Source organism: Podarcis tiliguerta, assembly GCF_965153285.1.
Source record: "Podarcis tiliguerta genome assembly, chromosome: 7".
NCBI classification, from domain to species: domain Eukaryota; kingdom Metazoa; phylum Chordata; class Lepidosauria; order Squamata; family Lacertidae; genus Podarcis; species Podarcis tiliguerta.
The window spans coordinates 75,801,119-75,822,153 of NC_139540.1; the positions used below are offsets into that span (position 1 = coordinate 75,801,119).

Consider the following 21,035-nt stretch of genomic DNA (forward strand, 5'->3'; position numbering starts at 1 on the left):
AATGTGCTTCCACTGTTAAAGAAAACTAATTGTCAGAGACTGGGCAGAGGAGGAATGGTGGAAACCCCCTCCCCACCCTGACCCTTCCAGGGAGGAGGAAAAGGAAGAAAGTTTAGATTTGCAACAGGGGTTTGAGGGAGGTAGTAGTTCAGAGGCAGATTGGGGAGGAATTGGGAAATCGTGGGAGAGTCAGAACAACACCCGGCTGACACAGTGTCATTAGAAAGCATTCCAGACCCTCCATCTCCCAGAACCCGGCGAGCCTTAAAAGTAGGAGAGCAAAGAGCTCAAAGACAGAGGGCACATTGCAGCACCAGTAGAGGAGATGATAAGAATGAAGAATGAAGAAGTGGGAGAGACGGGGGGGGGGGGGCGTGTGGGTGGAGATTCACTCGGAACAATGCCATTATCCAAGAGGCTGGGTTCTATAGCCTCTCTATGTAAAGACTGAAATAAAAAGGACGGTAAGAAACTTTTCCTTGTCTTTATACTATCCTGTCAGGTGTGGAGAGTCCTCTCCCCCTCTTGTAGCATCAAAGGCAAGAATAACAAGCAATTCATATTTTATAGACCCTTTTATTCAGTCTCCACACAAAGAGAGATGTTGGCTACTCTAACCCCACCTCTTCTGTCCCCAACAACATCCTGAGCGCCAATGGGAAGTCTAAGGAGTCCCACCCCTCTGCCTTCTCTGTTCTAGAATGTGGAGGGGCCAACGGGCCTGAGAAGATGGAGGATCCCCCCATACTCTCCAGGGAGGTCTCTGCCAGCTGTGCTCTCACCCCCCTTCCTCCTCCATTATCTCATAACTAGGCAAGTCTTCCACGAATGGTATAGCATCTCTCTCTCTCTCTCTCTCTCTCTCTCTCCTCTTGAAAATGCTGTAGACAAGGGGTAGGCAAAGCTTCCCCCTCATCCTCTTCAAAGGGAAGCTGATCAGACTGAGCACACACTTCCCAGTCTTCCTGTTCCAACCGTTCCCTGACATTTCATGGGCAACTAGCCAGGAGCCACTGATAGCATCCTGACATGGACATAGAACAAAGCCATGATGGCTACTAGCCATTAAAGATGTGTTTGTTGTTGTTGTTTAGCCGTTTAGTAGTGTCCGACTCTTCGTGACCCCATGGACCAGAGCACGCCAGGCACTTCTGTCTTCCACTGCCTCCCGCAGTTTGGTCAAACTCATGCTGGTCCAACCATCTCATACTCTGTCGTACCCTTCTCCTTGTGCCCTCCATCTTTCCCAACATCAAGGTCTTTTCCAGGGAGTCTTCTCTTCTCATGAGGTGGCCAAAGTATTGGAGCCTCAGCTTCACGATCTGTCCTTCCAGTGAGCACTCGGGGCTGATTTCCTTCAGAATGGATAGGTTGGATCTTCTTGCAGTCCATGGGACTCTCAAGAGTCTCCTCCAGCACCATAATTCAAAAGCATCAATTCTTCGGCGATCAGCCTTCTTTATGGTCCAGCTCTCACTTCCATACATCACTATTGGGAAAACCATGGCTTTAACTATACGGACCCTTAAAGATGTGTTATCCTCTTGTAAATATATCCAGTTTGGTGGTGGTTACTACATCTTGTGGGAGCAAATTACATAGCCAGTTTCCCACCCCCCTAGAAAACCTCCCTTGTTCTCTTAGAATGGCAATGGCACCTGCCTGAGAGGTGCCGGAAATGTGTTCTGGCCAGTTCTAGCTGAAAAGGAAAGCCCTGGTTCAACCATGTGGTGTTCAGCTAAGTCCTTTTATCCATCCTGAATCTTCCATTCAGCTGGATGGACTCGAGTCCTACTAGTAGGAGAGAGAGAGAGTATTTTGCTTGTATGGTGGATTGGGGAAATAGCAGCAAACAGTGTGAGAGGACTATCTCTCTTCAGAGGGAGGAGGTATGAAACTCTGTGTGATATGATACACTTGTGGGAGATGGGGGCATTTCTTTCTTTCTTTCTTTTTCACATTTCCAATTGTGCACTGAAGTCTTGTAGGAGGAGCATGGGGAGCCGTTGTGTATATGCCCTCAATGAAATGTAAAAACAAGGGAGCTATCACCACAAATCATTTCTTACAAGCTATGCTGTAATTTTTGTTTTCAGAGATGCTGTTATGCCAGAGTCTGAACATGCAGTGGGAATGACAATGGCTGGAGTTGCGGAGTTTTGTCCCAGTTATCTTGAATAATGGTAGGTAGATCTTCAGGAAAGCGGTCCCTTCATTGGGAGACATGTATAATGCAGAAGATAAGGAATATAATATAAGCCAGAACAGTTTCATAGGAAATTTAATTGTCTTCAGGTGTTCAGAACTAAGGACAGCTACCTACCAATAATTTATATATAGGCATCTAGTCAATTAGTGAGTTAGATGTTGTTCATAATCCTCATCTGGGATCCAGATGCAGCATCATGGAAACCAAAGGTCAGAAAGGTTTGTTCTCATTTTTAACATTTTCCTTTTTCTTTGCACAGTACTTCTACTTCCCAGGGAACAGTAGGAACAAACTTCACCACAAGTTACTATGATTCAATGAAGCTGAACTCCTCATTACATACTTTGCTGCTTCTCTGCTGGCCAGGGTCCCTTAGTGGAGAGGAACAGCTTTTTATAGTGCATCTAAAGTGACCTTGGGCAAAGTAGCTGTATATTGGGTCAATTTCATGAAAAGACACCATTCAGACATTTTTCAATACAAACACACACGGAGAGATCCTTACCGTGTGTCCCACCAATAGCTAGAAATCCTCTAGAGCCCAACTACATACAGCGATCTTTACTGAAGGTAAAAACCAAACCACAACTTCAATTCTAGTCTCTCTCTAAAAGATTATTTTTCAAAAAGGTTTTACACTATCAGCCTCTATTACTTACGATCTGATGATATGGAATAGACATAGGCTTCTTCACTGCAGATATCAGCTGACCTCAGCAGATTCCTTGCTCTCATTTTAGTCTTTTCCAAAATTCTAGTAAAGCTGCTGCTATCTCCACTTAGGGATATCTCGCTAGTATCCAGTACGATTGCTGATCCTTGGACGCCTTCCCTATAAAGAGTGGTATGAAACAGGGCTGTGTTCTCACCCCCTGCTCTCTCTTTGGAATATGTGCTCTATGAGGAGCTGGCTTCAGGTACCAGGTCCATTGGTAGACCTACTCTGTGTTACAAAGACGTCTAATAATAATAATAATAATAATAATAATAATAATAATAATAATAATAATAATAATTTATTTGTGACCTAGCTGAGTCTAGGAATACAATTCTGTGGTATTAACCAGCCCTATGCTTGCTAATTATATTTGACTGCAATTTCCCACAAAAAGTCCTATTAATGCCCCAGTCCTAAAGACTTATGTAGGTCTACTGCCCCACAATCATAAAGGTAAAGGTAAAGGTACCCGTGCCCGTACGGGCCAGTCTTGACAGACTCTAGGGTTGTGCGCCCATCTCACTCAAAGAGGCCAAGGGCCAGCGCTGTCCGAAGACACTTCCGGGTCACGTGGCCAGCGTGACATCACTGCTCTGGCGAGCCAGAGCCGCACACGGAAACGCCGTTTACCTTCCCGCTAGTAAGCGGTCCCTATTTATCTACTTGTACCCAGGGGTGCTTTCGAACTGCTAGGTTGGCAGGCGCTGGGACTGAACAGCGGGAGTGCACCCTGCCGCGGGGGTTCGAACCACCGACCTTTTGATCGGCAAGCCCTAGGCACTGAGGCTTTAACCCACAGCGCCACCCACGTCCCGCCCCACAATCATACCATAATACTAATAGCTTAACTTGGTCCCGTAAGTGGCATATACTGTATATTCTTGTGCCTCATCCTCAGGAATTACATGCTTGTATGTCATAGGTTAGGCTATAAGTATCTTACTCTCCTTTATAGACGGAAATTGGTGGTTTCTCAGGCTTGATGTCTATAGTTCAGCTGCATTCTCAACGTCTCACTGGAGTTAATTGTAAGCAGCCTGGGGACTGCAGCCACATTCTGCCTGACAAATGCAGCAAATTTAAAAACTAATGAATGAAATCAAGTGTGTATTATAGAAGCAAGACATCAGGGCTTCAAAATAAGAGATGATATTTAAAAGATGGATGCAAATCACCCTATTGAAGGAAAATGGATTATTCGCTTGAGCAAGGCAAACAGGATTGAGACTTTGCGGTATAAGGTGTTTTTGTCTAATTTAGGCTACAAAAGAATAGTTACTGATATATATATATATATATATATATATATATATATATATTTAAAAGCAGCTGAACACTGACTTATTTTCAGAGGGTCCACATAATTCTTTCAAAGGACTTTATAAAGCAGGCCAGCTGGATATAACGGCAATGAAATGGGATTATCTGCAAGTGTAGCCATCCTAGAATTGACATGGATATTGTCACATTATAAAATCTTTTAGATTTTTTTTTTTAACTAATCATTTAGCATTCTTTTTCTAAATGTTGCTCATCAGAAGACAGCAAACTGTTAAGTCTCCAAGAAATGTGATCCCACTACAGTATTTTGTCAGTCTGGTCCATCTCAGTGCTTCTGAGCAGGTAGTAGCAGATTAAACAGCCAAGACTGAATCTCTCTCAATATACAATGTTGTGAAATAATTGGAATGATACTAGTCAAGGCAGCAAAGTCTGTAATCTTATTCCCACTTATTTTGGAGGAAGCCCCATTAAACTCAACAGGGCACACTTCTGAGTAGAAATGCATAGAATTGCATTGTAAACCTTCCACTAACTTAACCCTGGGCTGACTTACTCACACTTACATGTTAATAACTTTCTAATTGACTGGTGTCTGGGAATGAATGTTCCATAACAGTGTGGGACGCTGGTGGAGCTGTGGTCTAAACCACTGAGCCCCTTGGGCCTGTTGATCAGAAGGTTGGAGGTTTGAATCCTGCAACAGGGTGAGCTCCCATTGCTCGGTCCCAGCTCCTGCCAACCTAGCACTTTGAAAGCACACCAGTGCAAGCAGATAAATAAGTACCACTGCAGCTGGAAGGTAAACGGCATTTCCGTGCGCTCTGGTTTCTGTCATAGTGTTCCGTTGCACCAAAAGTGGTTTAGTCATGCTGGTCACATGACCTGGATAGCTGTCTGTGGACAAACACCAGCTCCCTTGGCCTGAAAGTGAGATGAGCGCCGCAACCCCATAGTCGCCTTTGACTGGACTTAACCATTCAGGGGTCCTTTCCCTTTACCCATAACAGTACTTCCCTATTGCTCCATGGCAGTTCAATCACAGTGCCTTTCAATGGAGAAAACTCAGACATTTGACTGTAATCAGGTGACAGGATTTCCCATGTTGCACATGAATATGGATAAACCAACTCCCAGGTTCCTCAAAATCCAACACACACAGAAAGGTAGCACATCCCCTAGGACCCCTAGAACAGAGTCAGAGGTTATGTGGGGAGAGGAATGCAGGGGTGGGTGGTGGGTGGGAGAAGTCTCATTTTGGAAGTGATGCTTGTACTGATTGGACCCATTCCTCAGCATCACTTGGGATGCAAACCAAAACTTTTTTATTATTATAATGCTTCTGAAATATGCCCGGATTTTGATTTGAAAGGAGGGTAACCTATTCTTGTGGCACAGTTGCTGTGATTCCCCACTTTGGCAGTGACACAGGCAAAATTAAAGACAACATCATAACACACACAGACCCTATTTTGGGAGGAAACTTTTGGTATGGCCAGAGCATGGGAGCCCAAATGGGACATCTGGGATTGGAATCAGAAGCCGCTCCATCAATCTGGGATGTCCCGATTAAATCAGGACACTTGGGGGTATGCAAAATTAGTAATATTTGTCTCTATTCCAGCATTCTTTGGCCACCTCATGAGAAGAGAAGACTGTTAATTGTGCAACCTACATTTGCTGAAATTTGCCCTTGGATGTTGCAATTGAACAGACAAGGATATGTCAACATGGCCCCAGATCCAGTAAATTGTAAATTGAGACTAAGGTCCACTGAAACCATCAAATCTGGTTAGCTGCAATCCTGCCAACACTTACCTGGGAGTAAGCTTCATTTAAGTAATTAAATAAAGGTTTACATCTTACATTGCTAGGAATGTGCTACAAGATTCAAACTATATGTTTCATATAAATGTGTGGAACGGTAAAACCAAAAAACCAATTAGGTGCCATAAGGGCCTGCCATTCAGTTCCATGCCATAGTTTTTGTCCTACAGCTTAAGGGAGGAGTTTTGAAGAACAAACCATGAAAAGCGGCCAAAAATCCAGCTTCTGGTTAACTTATTCTGTGTGGCACGATGACGGGGCTCTCTTCCCATTCGATGCTGCAGTTTATTTTTTCGAAAGAAAAAGTATGTGTTTCAGCTGTATTTTTCTTTTATATTAAGCAGCATGGTTTTAATGAGGATGCAAAGGAATATATTAGAAGAAGAGCTTATTAGGAGCACAACAGTCACTTTTTTGCTGATTTTAATAGTTCTGTAGGGAATATACAAAGCCAGTTTGCTTTATTGTTTATAGAAATTAATGAATCTACTCAACTGGTCTAAGATATGGAGGACAATCAAAGGGAAGATGAACAACAGAAAGGGAGAGGAATTATTATTACTGACTGTAGGTCTCCTTGATGTCTGGGTTCAAACCTAATAGACTTCATCATATGTCATCTGCTCCCGATTTAATGCTGGAATGTTGTTGTTGTTGTTTAGTCGTTTAGTCATGTCCGACTCTTCGTGATGCCCTGGACCAGAGGCACAGGCACTCCTGTCAATCTTTCTCAACATCAGGGTCTTTTCCAGGGAGTCTTCTCTTCTCATGAGGTGGCCAAAGTATTGGAGCCTCAGAGTCACGATCTGTCCTTCCGGTGAGCACTCAGGGCTGATTTCCTTCAGAATGGAGAGGTTTGATCTTCTTGCAGTCCATGGGACTCTCAAGAGTCTCCTCCAGCACCATAATTCAAGAGCATCAATTCTTTGGCTATCAGCCTTCTTTATGGTCCAACTCTCACTTCCATACATCACTACTGGGAAAACCATAGCTTTAACTATACAGACCTTTGTTGGCAAGATGATGTCTCTGCTTTTTAAGATCCAATGAAAATAGGGACATCCTAAGCAAAAGGGGGGGCATTCCAGGATCAAATCAGAAACCGGGACAGCTTCTGTAAATCTGGGAGTGTCCCTGGGGAAAAAAGCACACTTTGAGAGTCTGTAGTGAAACGAAAAGCATATCGGTCAAGTTATAAATACACAGCTTTGATTTGCGGCTTCCCTACATGGGGCTTTGGAGCCTAATCCAAGATCCCAAGGAAGCGAGAAGAAAAGTTAGGAATTGTGATTCCCTATCCCCCAGGTGGAAGCAAGCATCACTGGATGCAGGTAAAAAGCTTCAGGTTTGCTAACACTCTTCTTATTTAATTACATGCCTGAATGAGTCGCAGGAACTCCTTGTGCTCCAGGTCTTTCGATGGCCTTGCAGACTGCCTAAGGCCTCAGACTGCTTATCCAATGGATTCTCTTATTTAATCATTTATATTTGGTAATAAATAAGGCCTGACCAAATGTAACATTTATTAGTAGTTTCTCCCAGGCTGAATTCATTATAGCAGTAGCTTGGAATCAACATTGCATACAAGGTAAATCAACTGTGAAGTGGAATATGGTGCAGAGCCTAAGCACTCATTTAGTTTTCGCCATCCCCACCCCGTTACTTCTCAAGATCTGGAAAGGTATAACTCAAATTTAGAGTTTTAGACAAACACATCTCTGGAGTTACTCTGCTGAATTTGGTAGTTATGTGACAGAGATGGAGCTTTGTAGGTCTTACTTTGTTTTCTCGGTGCCAGAAAATATTGCTGTTCAGAACAGGAAACAGAGCCAGAAATTAGTATATTTTGCCATGCTTGTTTTACATTTGGGTACTGGGAAAAGGAGGCATTAATGCCCATTTGTGAGGTACTCAAGGTGAATATACATGACATTTTAGTGCCTCCTTTTTACCTTGAATATTCTTTTCTCATGTTCAGAAACTCATTGCCCCTATTTGGCTTTTGGGGGAGATTTTGGATTTTTGTTTTAAAAACAAGAACATACCAAATATACATAATATGAACACAAAATGCACTAGATTCACTGCTACGTCATCCCACATCACTGCCTGTCAAGAGAATAAATGTACAGAAATTTATTCACGTATGCGACGACAGCAGAAAGAATGTTACTTGCCCCCAAAATGGAAAGAAGCAGAAGTCCCAGCAAAAGAAGAATTGATATGAAAACTTCTGGCATATGCAGAAATGGCAAAACTTACAGGAAAAAATAAGAAATCAAGATAACAAACTTTTTATAAAAGAATGGAAATGGTTTATTGAATGTTTACAAATAAATTGTAAACAGATAAGAAGGTTGGCAGGGTTACTGTAATAACCTGCAGTTTTATAAGAATATATATTTATAGTAGATGAATAAATGAGGAAATAAAGTTAATTTGGATATGCAGAAAATATTAAAAATAAATTTAAGGAACCGCAGAAAGAGGGGAAGGATGTCAAGTTTTGAAATGTTAAAATGATTACAAAATTATTGAAATGTATAAAATTGAAAGTCATAAATAAAATATTTTTTGTAGAGAAAAAGAGAATAAATGTTGGATATGTTTGTAGCTATTCTACTGAACTCATTTGTCAGGTTTAATATGTTCAGAAATAATTGAAAGACCATACAAAAGAAAAGAAAAAGAAAACACACTATGGTCATTGTGTGGATATTGTCATTATACCATTTAGGCACCGGGTGACATTGGACTTAATTGTATATGGGCGAAGTCAGGAGACTCCTGTCTTATGTAAATTAAATATTTTGTTCATTTCAGGTAAATTAAAAGAAAGGATGTTAAGGATAATGGTTGACTGTATTTTTCGCCCCATAAGGCGCACCGGCCCACAGGACGCACCTAGTTTTTTTGGGGGGAGAAATACAGGGGAAAAAATTATCTCCTCCCCAGGCGCGGGGCTGGGGCGGGAAGCTGTCCCCCGAGCTTGTGGGGCTGGCGGTGGGGAGAAGCAGGCTCCTCCCCGCTGCCAGCCTTCAAACCAGGTCAGGGGATAGCGGGACAGGCGCGCTGCGCCTCTCCCGCTGTCTCCCGAGCTTGTGGGGTTGGCGGTGGGGCTCTCCTGAAGCCTGCATTCATTCGCCCCATAGGACGCACACACATTTCACCTTCATTTTTGGAGGGGGGAAATGCGTCCTTTAGGGCGAAAAATACGGTAATTTCCTGAAATGGGAATGTTGCTTATGTTGAATTGCTGTGTGTTTTTTAGCATGGTTTTTACCCCCCCCTTTGGCAGAAGCTCTCTCATGTGATTGGATGACTGTGAGTCACATGAGAGAGGCAATCCATTTTGTTGTGACTGTTATTCAAGTAACTGTCGTTTTTAACTGCTTTCTGTTCTCTCTGTGTATGATGAGGTGGAATGGCTGCTGAGAGAGGTTTCTCTGGATGCTGATGAGAACACTGTGAGTTAGTGTGACCTGTCTGGGACGAAGAAGACAGAGTAAGATCCCTTAATGTTAGTAAGGAGAAACCTGTGCTCTCTATAAGGAACAAAGTGAATACGCTTGAGATTGTAGGTATGTTCTTCTCGGTTATATGTTTATGAAAGCAAAGTTCTTTTGAATATAAAGAGTCTGTATATTGCATAGCATCCAAATTTATATATAAAACAGGTGGCATGGGAATTAATTGTATATGGATGAAGTCAGGAGTTTCCTGGGTCTGTTTTGCTCTGGTCTAAGAAAGAAAATGGGATGTGGGTGGCGCTGTGGGTTAAACCACAGAGACTAGGGCTTGCCGATCAGAAGGTCGGCGGTACTAATTCCTGCAATAGGGTGAGCTCTCGTTCGGTCTCAGCTCCTGCCAACCTAGCTGTTCGAAAGCACGTCAAAGTGCAAGTAGATAAATAGGTACCCTTCTGGCGGGAAGGTAAACAGCGTTTCCAAGCACTGCTCTGGTTCACCAGAAGCGGCTTAGTCATGCTGGCCACATGACCCAGAAGCTGTCTGTGGACAAACACTGGCTCCCTCAGCCAGTAAAGCGAGATGAGCGCCGCAACCCCAGAGTCGTCTGTGACTGGACCTAATGGTCAGGGGTCCCTTTACCTTTACCTTTACCTTTAAGAAAGACAATAAAATTCCTGTCTAGATTTCTGGCTAGCATGTATTCTGACTAAGCCTTCAATGAGTGCTTTCAATTACAAGCTAAGCTGCAGTCAATGAACATCACATAAGGCAGTCTTCAGCAATGTGTGGTGTTGTTTAGAACACCTCTTCTTGATTGGAGGCTATCATTTTGTTTTCCACAGTGGTCAACAGATGCCTATGGGGATCCTAGGGATACAAGTTTCCCAAACCTTCTAAAATCCCCCCCCCACACCCTCAACTTGGGTTCTGCAAGCTTATTTCTTTTATTCCACCGGGGGGGGGTGTCCCCCAGTAAGAGAGGCAGAGCATGGGAACTGGGTCTGAGTCTTTTGTTGACGGAAGGGAAATTATGGGCTTACTTGCCTTCAGTCAGCTGAAGCACCCAATGAGTGAGAAGAATCTTGATAGACCATCCTCACCTAATGAGAGTTCTTAGGGAACAGTAATGGTCTCCCCTGGATTAGAGGGTGCCATTGTGGCTGCATAAGGACTGATACCCAGAGAATTCAGCTTGCTGTTGGTATATAAGATGATGCCTGGTGTACAGGAAAGAGATCATTTCAGGCTTTATTTCTAGAAAGTTCATGATCTTTATATGCACATAAATGTCTAGCTCCCATGTTTCTGCATCGCAGAGTTTTAAGTAGCCTTCTTGGCCAATTATAAAGTTTTTTTATCCCGTCAAGCCAAAGTTCCTTTTTCCATTTTCTCGTAGATTGTTTATCTCGCAAGACATGGGAATTGGTTTGATGTCTGCGCGGTTCATGAATGTGGATGTTAAGCTGCTTGTGTGTGCGGATTAAATTCTCTTTGCATACAAATAACAGAAAAATAAATCTCCCTTTTCATGTCGTAACATGCATATAGAATTAATTGATTTGTAAGCACAGCTATCTCCTTTCCAAAACAGGGTGCTGAGGAAAACGCAAAAATTAAGGGTTTAGCACAAAGATTAAAATGGAATCTGAATTTCTCTGTCTCTCTCTTTGAGTAGCATTAATACCTTTCTAAATAAGCCAGCCAGTAAAATCCACGAGACACTGTTGCAACAGCCTTCAGTTTTAATGGTATACTTGCTAGAACATTCTGAAAGTGAGTGAAGATTGTTCAGCATTCATGCCTGAAGGACTGGGCCAATGAGTCGCCACTAAACATTTGCCCAATGTAAAATTAGAAGTGAATTGGGGGTTCCCCTTCAGGAGAAACTTCAGAGGATTGTCAAAGAAATACAAATGGGTTTAGATGATAACAAGAATTTTTTTGATTAGCTTGACCAGCTTTCCCCTCTATCTGCAGTGCAGATGGTGAAGACCAAGGAAGGCTGATTTTAGAATATGAGCAGCTGTTGGAGAGGTCATTCGGTAAAAAATAACTCCAAAATGCAGCAATCACTTGTGATTTTTATTGAATGAATCAAAACCCCAGCTAGGTGGTTCTTTTTCTTAGTTTGAATCAAAGTTGGTTGAGGATTTCATAAGGAATGGTGGGATACTGTGGATAAGAGTCAGAATAGGCCGAATGAGGAACCTTAGTCATATGCATTAATTCTAGTGGGTCTACTCTAGGTAGAAATTAGTTGGATAGAATCATATGTTTTTCAGGCGCTAAACCACAGAGCCTAGGGCTTGCCAATCAGAAGGTCGGCGGTTCGAATCCCCGCGACGGGGTGAGCTCCCATTGCTGGGTCCCTGCTCCTGCCAACCTAGCAGTTTGAAAGCATGTCAAACTGCAAGTGGTGGTGGGGAAGTGGTGTGCGGTGGGTCAGGCATGGAAGGCGGAGAAGGAGGGCCAAGAGCGGCGGCAGCAGTGAGGCTCTGGCAGTGCAATGCCTCCCTTCCTATTGGAGCAGCCCCAATCCCACTCCTACTTGCGTGCAAGCAGGAGGGGGCAGGGATCCCTCAGCTGGGAAGGGAGGCTTTCTGTCACCTAACTGAGAGATCCCAGCCCCTTCCTGCTTGCACGCAACCTCTGATAGGCAGCGTGAAGCCTCCCTTCACAGCTGAGAGATCCCCGCCCCGATCCTGCTTGCATGCAAGTAGGAGTTGGGAGGCTGCTCTGATAGGCAGCATGAAGCCTCCCTTTCCAGCTTAGTTGCTAGGGTCAGGGAAGGTGGAGGCAGCCCAGAAGCTGCATCTTAGAGCCCCTGCACCACCAGCATATGGGGACTTCCGAGCAGCTCCTGAAGCCAGCCAAAGCCAACTGCTCCAGGCTGCTACTGCTGCATTCACTGGGGACATTAGATTAAATCCGGGGACATTCCGGGGATGGAATTTGTCCAGGGACTTATTTGCAAATCCGGGGACTGTCCCCAGGAAACGGGGGCATCTGGTAACCCTAGTTTAGATCCTTAAACCCTGGTTTAGATCGAAACTAGAACAGATGTCAATTTATAATGGCATGGATGACTTTAAAATGGTTCAATCTCTTTCTCTGCAGAGGGCAATGGGTGGCATCTCACCATGTGGCAAGTTATGGGAGAAAAGGAAGTGACTGACCTGTTTCTCATTCTTCCCCATCTCCTCCAATTGTTTGGGGATAGATAACTGCATACACGGAGCCTGCATTGCTGGATGTCCTAATGGGTAGCACCAAGGCCCCTGGGATGATTTTCTGTGAGCTTGTACCTGTATATGGTGCTTTCAGAGCATTAGGAACCTCTCACTCTCTCCTTTCTGTGGGGACTGCACTCTAAGCATCCTGCTGTTTTTATATCCTGCCCTAAAAAGAAAATACACAGAATGAAAAGGAAGTAATAACTTCCAACTGATATGTTCAGCTGTACATGCAGAAATCTAGCCCGAAAACAATCTAGAATGATATATCTATATATCTATCTGAGGGGGTGCAAGGGTTTCCATCCATTGCTACAAACTAATAAGAAGTGAAGAAAAATAGATCGAAGCTGAAGATTTTTGGAAAAGAAATAACTCATTTGTTTATTCCGCTGATGGATTTTCTATTTTCTCCTGTGTGCAAAGCTGTTAGATTTAGAATGCCATTCATTCTTCAGTTGTGGAAGTGTAATATTATTTTAGGTATATTCTTGGAATTGGCAAACCCGATAAAATATTTATTAGATCTCAGATGATTGAAACCCAGAGTTCTTTCCTCCAGCGGTAGCTGGAGCAACAGGAACGCCCCCCCCCCCAGTGCACCACAATATTTATTAAGTTCCAAGATTATTCATTTTGGACACAAATGTGTCATGGAAGTTGCAAAACAAATGAGAATTGAGCCTAAAAGGGAAAGGAGAGGCTGTTCTGTGAACTCTCAATGCTGATCGTGTTGGTGACAACACTACTTTCCTTTAACAATTTCATCAACATTGTTTGGGTCAATATTATTGTGGAAGGATTTGCATTGTTCTGTTGATCACTTTTATCAGGCAGGCCTGTAACCGCCTAATTCTTTTCAGGGGAACATTTTTTAATCTGGGCCATCCTTCCTAATTCCACCAACCCCAGCCATTGAAACCATCCCACTTCCTTCAAAACAGCCTTCATTCCCTCCCCCCTTTTCTTCTTCTTTGAGCACCATATACCGTATTTTTTGCTCTATAAGACGTACTTTTTCCCTCCTAAAAAGTAAGGGGAAATGTGTGTGCGTCTTATGGAGTGAATGCAGGCTGCGCAGCTATCGCTGAAGCTAGAACAGCAAGAGGGATCGCTGCGCAGTGATCCCTCTTGCTGTTCTGGCTTCTGGGATTCAGAATATTTTTTTTCTTGTTTTCCTCCTCCAAAAACTAGGTGTGTTTTATGGTCTGGTGCGTCCTATAGAGTGAAAAATACGATATATCAGGGCTTGACAATCTTTTTAGGCCCTTTATACATTTTTATTTTTGAGTTAATGTTGTAGTCACCACCTGCTTGTTAAAGTTATACATTTAATGTACATAAAATGCTGTGTTTGGATGCGTTGTATTTGGAATGCTGTAAAGAGAAGTTTACCTTAAAAAAGAGGTTCCACTCTGGCTGAAAGCAGAGGGCTGGTGTTTTTCCACCTCGGTGAGTTAAACCAACCAATGACTCGTTACCCAGAAAACTGAGCTGCAACTCTCACAGCAGAAGAAGACATCTGAGAAATCAGAGATGGCTAGTAGTAGCAGTAGCAGAGAAGCTTTGCAGTGATGAAGAAGCTGAGGATCTCTCTCTGGGACCAGAGAGAGGAAAGTTTACTGAACTTAGTAAAGGACTTAGAGGAATGAACTGCATTGTTTGATTGCACCGTGTTACTTTGTTATTTTGTTCTTGTAACTTATTGTAACTAGATTTAAGACCTTTCAACAGTAAAGCTTTGAAACTCATTATCGGAGTGGAAAGCTCACTTATTTCCACAGAAGGGATTCTGCTGAACTCTTCCCAAGATCAGCCCCCACCCAAAAGACAGAAAGAGAGACACACACTTAACTTTTTCAAGGGGTGTGGCTAAAAACGAGAATTGAACTGAGCCTTGAGAAGCACATAGAGCTGAAAGAGGAAGTGGGAAAGAGGGTTACTCTTCCAGCTTTGTCCTTCAGCTCTCTGTACTCTTCAAGATAGAAAATTGTAACCACCCTCACTATTTCATGACTGAGGGGAGATGAGTTGGGGGAGGGGAAGAGAGCTGAGAGGATTTTGGGGCACTGGGGATGACCTCATATTTTCCTTGATAATTATTTTAATGAGTGTGTAAACATTCAATTAAATGGTTGCTGTTCATTCACAGAGGTGACAGCAAATTGCTACACATGTTGGCAGTGAAAAATCTGTCCCCCATCCAACACTGAGTGTTCTCTATTGTTGTTATATATACAGTGGTACCTCAGGTTAAATACTTAATTTGTTCCAGAGGTCTGTACTTAACCTGAAAATGTTCTTAACCTGAAGCACCACTTTAGCTAATGGGGCCTCCTGCTGCCGCCGCACCACTGGAGCACAATTTCTGTTTATCCTGAAGCAAAGTTCTTAACCCGAGGTAATATTTCTGGGTTAGCGGAGTCTGTAACCTGAAGAGTATGTAACCTGAAGCGTATGTAACCTGAGGTACCACTGTATCTGCACAGAGCACAGGGAAATGCACCAGACTCTCTCTCTCCTCCTCTGGTTTCTTGCATACACCATCCATTATGATGTGCATTCTGCAAGGGAGTAAAATTTCTTTTAAGGGCTCACCACATCCATCAGTTAGCTGGTATGGCTAATTACTTAATTGCAGAACAACAGTTGGACTCCAGTTAACCGGAGTCAACTTTCCCACCACGTCCACTGGAACATGTTTTGGTTCCCTGCTGCCTACTTCTTTCCCAAGCGCTCCCCTTAATTTCTCGTTGCTGCGGACAGAGTCTTCCAGAGATGGATTGCCTTGGCTGAAGGCAAGAGAGTGAGTGGACAGGTTCCAGCATTTGAGAAAAGGCAGATGGCTCATCACATATGGACAGAAGAAGCAGAACTGGATTGCATCCTGAAGATGTCAGAGGAATTTGCCATAGCCAAATATTGTATGCATGGGCTCAGGCTGGGAAGGAAAGGGCATTTGATAGGCAAATATAGCAGCCCCCGTCATGTTCACCTCTCATTCCCCTTAAGATGTAGGCAGATTACCTGTTTTGCGATACTTTGGGTTTCTCCAATCCCAGCAGCTGCCAATGAAATGGAGTGCAGATAAGTGAATGCACTACAATGTAGGCATTATGGGAGGCTGGAGAACTTGACATGGGGTGCTGGGTGTCAGCTGTAATATCTGATTCAGAGGCAACGAGTCTATGGTCCTCAAGATGTTGCTGGACTATGTATCAGGTAGCGCAATGGGTCAGTGTGCGTGGCTTTTAACCAGAAGGTTGGTGGTTGAGCCCTACATTGCAGAGGGTCAGGATCCCTTCCAACTCTATACAGTGGTACCTCGGGTTAAGAACTTGATTCGTTCCGGAGGACCGTTCTTAACCTGAAACTGTTCTTAACCTGAAGCACCACTTTAGCTAATGGGGCCTCCTGTTGCTGCCGCGCCACTGCTGTGCAATTTCTGATCTCATCCTGAAGCAAAGTTCTTAACCCGAGGTACTATTTCTGGGTTAGCGGAGTCTGTAACCTGAAGCGTTTGTAACCTGAAGCGTCTGTAACCCGAGGTACCACTGTAGTTCTATGATTCTATGTGGTGTGGTGTAGTGGTTAAGAGCGGTAGTCTCCTAATCTGGGGAACTGGGTTCGCGTCTCCGCTCCTCCACATGCAGCTGCTGGGTGACCTTGGGCCAGTCACACTTCTTTGAAGTCTCTCAGCCCCACTCACCTCACAGAGTGTTTGTTGTGGGGGAGGAAGGGAAAGGAGAATGTTAGCCACTTTGAGACTCCTTAAAGGGAGTGAAAGGCGGGATTTCAAATCCAAACTACTACTACTACTACTACTACTACTACTACTCTTCTTCTTCTTCTTCTTCTTCTTCTTCTTCTTCTTCTTCTTCTTCTTCTCTGATCACCCCTGACCATTGGCCATCCAGCTTGGGACTGATGGGAATAGGCAGTCCAGCAATGACTTGAGAGTCACAAATCCTGCAGCCTTGAACCTTAGGATGATATACATTTAAATGCTTTGCTTGATTATAGTTGGTCTAGAAACCTAAAAGCATACAACGTCCCGCCCCATTATGTTCCAAATATTCCATGGAATACACAGTATAGATGGTTTCCTTGCTGCACCAAACAGCTGAATTAGAGTTTGATTTGTGTATATAAAACTGGCTCATTTCTTTCTGTTTGCCATTCAGTATCTAGGCCCTCCGAAAGGAGCAAATAGATGTAGAGTTGGGGGGGGGGGGGACTAGATGCAGGGAGGAGCATATCTTTTATTTAAAGGTTAAAACTGAGTGAAATGCCTTGTTTTTATCTTCCTCTTTAAAGGTTTGTGTCTGTCTGAATGACCTTACAGTGTTTGAATTTGAAATTATAGTTTCATTACCTGGTTTCAGACAAGTTGTTGTCATGTATCGGCTATGTGGGGGGAGGAACAGAGAGCTGGGTGGGTTGAAATGAAACTAAAAAGCAATTGTGATTATGTAGTCAATCTCCTGTTTTTAGGTATAAGCTGGGCATGCACTAGATAAGTCATGAGTGGCTTGTCACAGTGAGGCTCCCCACAGCTTGGCCTTCTCGTTGAAGGTCCAGATGTGATTTATTATAATCCAAACCTTCATTGCCCTGATTAGTATTTGCCTCGGTCTGTCTCTGATGCTACTGAGGATGAAATTGTTGCAGAGAGCCCCTGCCCTCATGGTCACTTCCATCTACCAGATGGAGCTGCCTTGGACACAGAATTGACCTGTGCCTCCATGGACAGCTGTGAGTCCAAAATGACTTCCAGGCTGCACACCTGGTCCTTCAGGGGCATAGTTACTCCATTCAGGACCAGAGAGTCCCCTACACCTGCCCACCCCCTGTCCTCCAGAAACAATACTTCTGTCTTGTTGGGATACAATCTCAATTCCTTCACTCTAGCCAGAAAAACAGAGCATCTCTTGGCAGAAGAGCAAAGAGGAAGAATAAGGGTTTGGCAGACCCAGGGCTACAGGTGGCAGTACTCAAATCTAGACCTACTTTGCAACTCAAGGTCCTTGAAGTCCATGCCTTGAAGGCATGAGGACTTGTGAAGCTGAAGCCTGAAATCAATGCAGCACCAGATATCAGTACTGCTCTGTTGACCAGGTACAGGCAAAAAGTCAGGACTCTTAGGATTTTATACAAAGCCTTTCAAGCCAGAGGCTTCATATTTTCTGCCAACTGCAGGGGCCACTACTACACCACCCTATTTGCTTTGGCGCTTAAGCAGTTCTCTGACTCTTAGGTCTGAGCACATGCAGCCTAGGTTACTACAATATTTAGAAATCAGCTCCATGTTCGTTCTGGGGATTCTAAGAAATTAATTCAGAAACTGGGGTACTTCCAATCCCAGGTTTCACTGATGAATTCTCTCTCTCTCCTCCCCCCACAAGGTAGATTGCCTCAGGCAGCCATGAAAGAATCTGGTAGGCCTGACTCTAAATACTTATTTCTACTGTAGTCCTTTTAATAAAACCACACTCTTACAGCAACTTACTGGGTTACGTCCCAACAGTGTTTGCTGTCGTCTATCAGCATAGGAATTCTTTGATAGGAGGCGAAGAAGGGATTTTATTTTTCCCAAAGTAGCGCTTTTCTTAGGCAACCACACATGAATGAGCTATTTCTGACAGAAAGCCTAATTATGCCAATTTCGTGTTTGTGCACAGGAGTTCCAGAATATCCAATTACAATGCATTATGTTCCCCCCACCGTCACCACATCAGCAAACAGAATTTATTACAAAGGCGCAGAAGCTGTGCCTGAAAGCTACCTTGTCGTGAAGGCTGTGTCTTGAATTTAGTTTTCATGTCTGTTTTGCAGCACACAAAACATGTTTCCATAATCAGGATTCCAAAAGGGGGGGTTGTTGGGTACGTTGAAGGAAATCGATGAATAAAAGATGTGAACATTGGATTCCAGACTCAGAACATGGTTTGTTCTAGCTACGAAACCCCATCCTGACTTAATATGCTGTTAAAACATTTGCTATACATAGAAGCAACGTGACCCTGTATTGTCTGGTGGGGAACCTGTGGCTCTCAGTGTTACTGGGCTACAGTTTCCATCATCCCTGAACATTGTAGTAGCTTGAGGGCCACAAGGGCTGGATCTACACTGACCTGTTTAACATTATTCCCCCCTATTAAAACGATATTAAATATGCTGTTCTAAAACATCACAGGGCATACTTATTAATTAAAACATATTTTACCTTCTTTCTCCCCATCAAATGTGATCCATCCTTCCTTCCTTCCTTCCTTCCTTCCTTCCTTCCTTCCTTCCTTCCTTCCATGTCCTTTGTTATCTCCGCATGTCAGCCTTTCAAATTTAAATGAAATTGAACACCGCTCCTCAAATACCATCGGAGGGGGTGGGGGTCAGCGTTTGAAAGCAGTGAAGAAAGGTAAAATGCTACATAGGGACACATGAACAGTGCTTCACCGATATAGCAGCATAAAACGGTTAAAAATCAAGCAATAAATAAGACAAGGCATTATGAAGTAGGACACCATCTAGGTTATGAAAACCATTCCTAAACTTTTCCTTAACGTTAAAAACCATGAGTGTAGATCTGCCCCAGAGCTGCCCCAGAGCTCCCTATGCTGTGTGGTTCTCTGTGTGGTGTGGGGCAAGCCATGGTCTGCTCTGAGGAGAACTTAGCTGAAGAGCACCCCATGTCTTTGGAGAAGGCAAGGTGAAGTTTACCTAAATGGGCCAGATTCCCCCCCCCATTTTAAAAATGACATCCCATTCAGCAGCTCAGCTTTCCCCAGCCTGGTGCTATCTTACAAATCCCACCCACATGGCCAATGGTCAGGGATGAGGGGAGAAGAGAGGAAGAGAAGAAGAAGAGTTTGGATTCGATATCCCGCTTTATCACTACCCGAAGGAGTCTCAAAGCAGCCAATATTCTCCTTTCCCTTCCTCCCCCACAACAAACTCTCTGTGAGGTGAGTGGGGCTGAGAGACTTCAGAGAAGTGTGACTAGCCCAAGGTCACCCAGCAGCTGCATGTGGAGGAGCGGGGACGTGAACCTGGTTCACCAGATTATGAGACTACCTCTCTTAACCACTACACCACACTGGCTCCCAGTGGAGAGCGCCAGGCTATGCAAGCTGCAGTTGCACATTCCCAGTGAATTCATTAACCAGAGACTTCCCCAAGGTGTTTTTGGGACTGCCATATTTTAAACAATTTTGGAGTGCAGTAGGCCCTGCCTGGGCAGCCCACGTACCTGGCAATAATAGCTGGACCATTTGTCACATCTTGTCAAGGTGTATATGGACCTCAAGAGTTAATGTTGGCCAGTTGTTAGCTTCCAGTTCAGGGCACTGTTTCCATTCCCACCCTACCTGGAGGCTTCATCAAGCATCTAAGACCATTCACAGTGCAATCCTGTGATGTAATAACAGCACTGGGTTGCTTATTATGATGCTGTTCATGGTTTCCTAGCAGAGAGAAGGAAAATCAACAGCTACAGTTTTTAACAACATGCAGCGATGTTGATGCCATTTGGCACTTGTATCAACACTTTCTCTGAGCTTTCAAAGGTGGGTCAGTATTGCTATACATTATTTCCCAAACTGACAGGATAGCTTCACCTGTGATATTTTACCTGACTCAGCTGTGGCCAAGTCAGCGGGCTGCCCAAGGGGCACAGAAATCACTGTTTTAAAAGGGAAACGTCTCCGAGAAAAGTGGCAGACCAATGCAGATTCAACTGCTTTAGTTAGTCCTCGCTGATTTTGATAGAACAGACTTATATGCACTTACAGAATGTCAGCATCGCCCTTGAGCCAGTGTCACCAACTGGACTCATCCACCTCAGCCCCGACTGGGCTAGGCGAGCTGGATGGCACTTCCAGAGACCACCTTCCTCACAGGAACAGGTCCAAGTGCCATGGACTCACAACTCAGAGCTGTGAGCACCGCAAATCACTCCAACAAGAAGACAGTTGTTGTACAGCAGAGTACAGCAGAGCATAAATCACTCGGACGACAGCGCTGAAGAATATCTTCTTTTATTCACTAACAGCTACTGTACTATACAAACTATATACAAATGGAGATGCTGGACTGCACTGAGTCTTACAGCTGCTTTCTGCAGCGACCTTATCTACACAGAGATAACACTCAGTCTTTTTCTCTCCCTGACTGACTCACTCACTGACTCTCTCACTGACCGACTCACTCACTCTCTGACTTGGTGCTAGAGCAGAATAAGTAGATATAAGAACACGCCTCCTCATCTCTGCAGAATCAGCAGACTGCTCAGGAGATTC

At 43.9% G+C, this 21,035-nt stretch overlaps 2 long non-coding RNA genes across 2 annotated transcripts; one reads left to right on the plus strand and one right to left on the minus strand.

Annotated features, from left to right (window-relative positions):
• The first annotated feature begins 595 nt into the window (after window positions 1-595).
• LOC310681721 lies at window positions 596-11,674 on the plus strand. The gene is made up of 4 exons (XR_014513550.1): window positions 596-813; window positions 2,097-2,183; window positions 9,455-9,616; window positions 10,902-11,674. It is a non-coding gene; the product is annotated as an uncharacterized lncRNA (long non-coding RNA).
• An 894-nt stretch (window positions 11,675-12,568) lies between these two features.
• On the minus strand, window positions 12,569-20,143 carry LOC310681651. Its single transcript, XR_014513446.1, has 3 exons — window positions 19,988-20,143; window positions 14,134-14,335; window positions 12,569-12,904 (listed from the first exon to the last, which is right to left on the minus strand). It is a non-coding gene; the product is annotated as an uncharacterized lncRNA (long non-coding RNA).
• Between the last annotated feature and the right edge of the window lie 892 nt (window positions 20,144-21,035).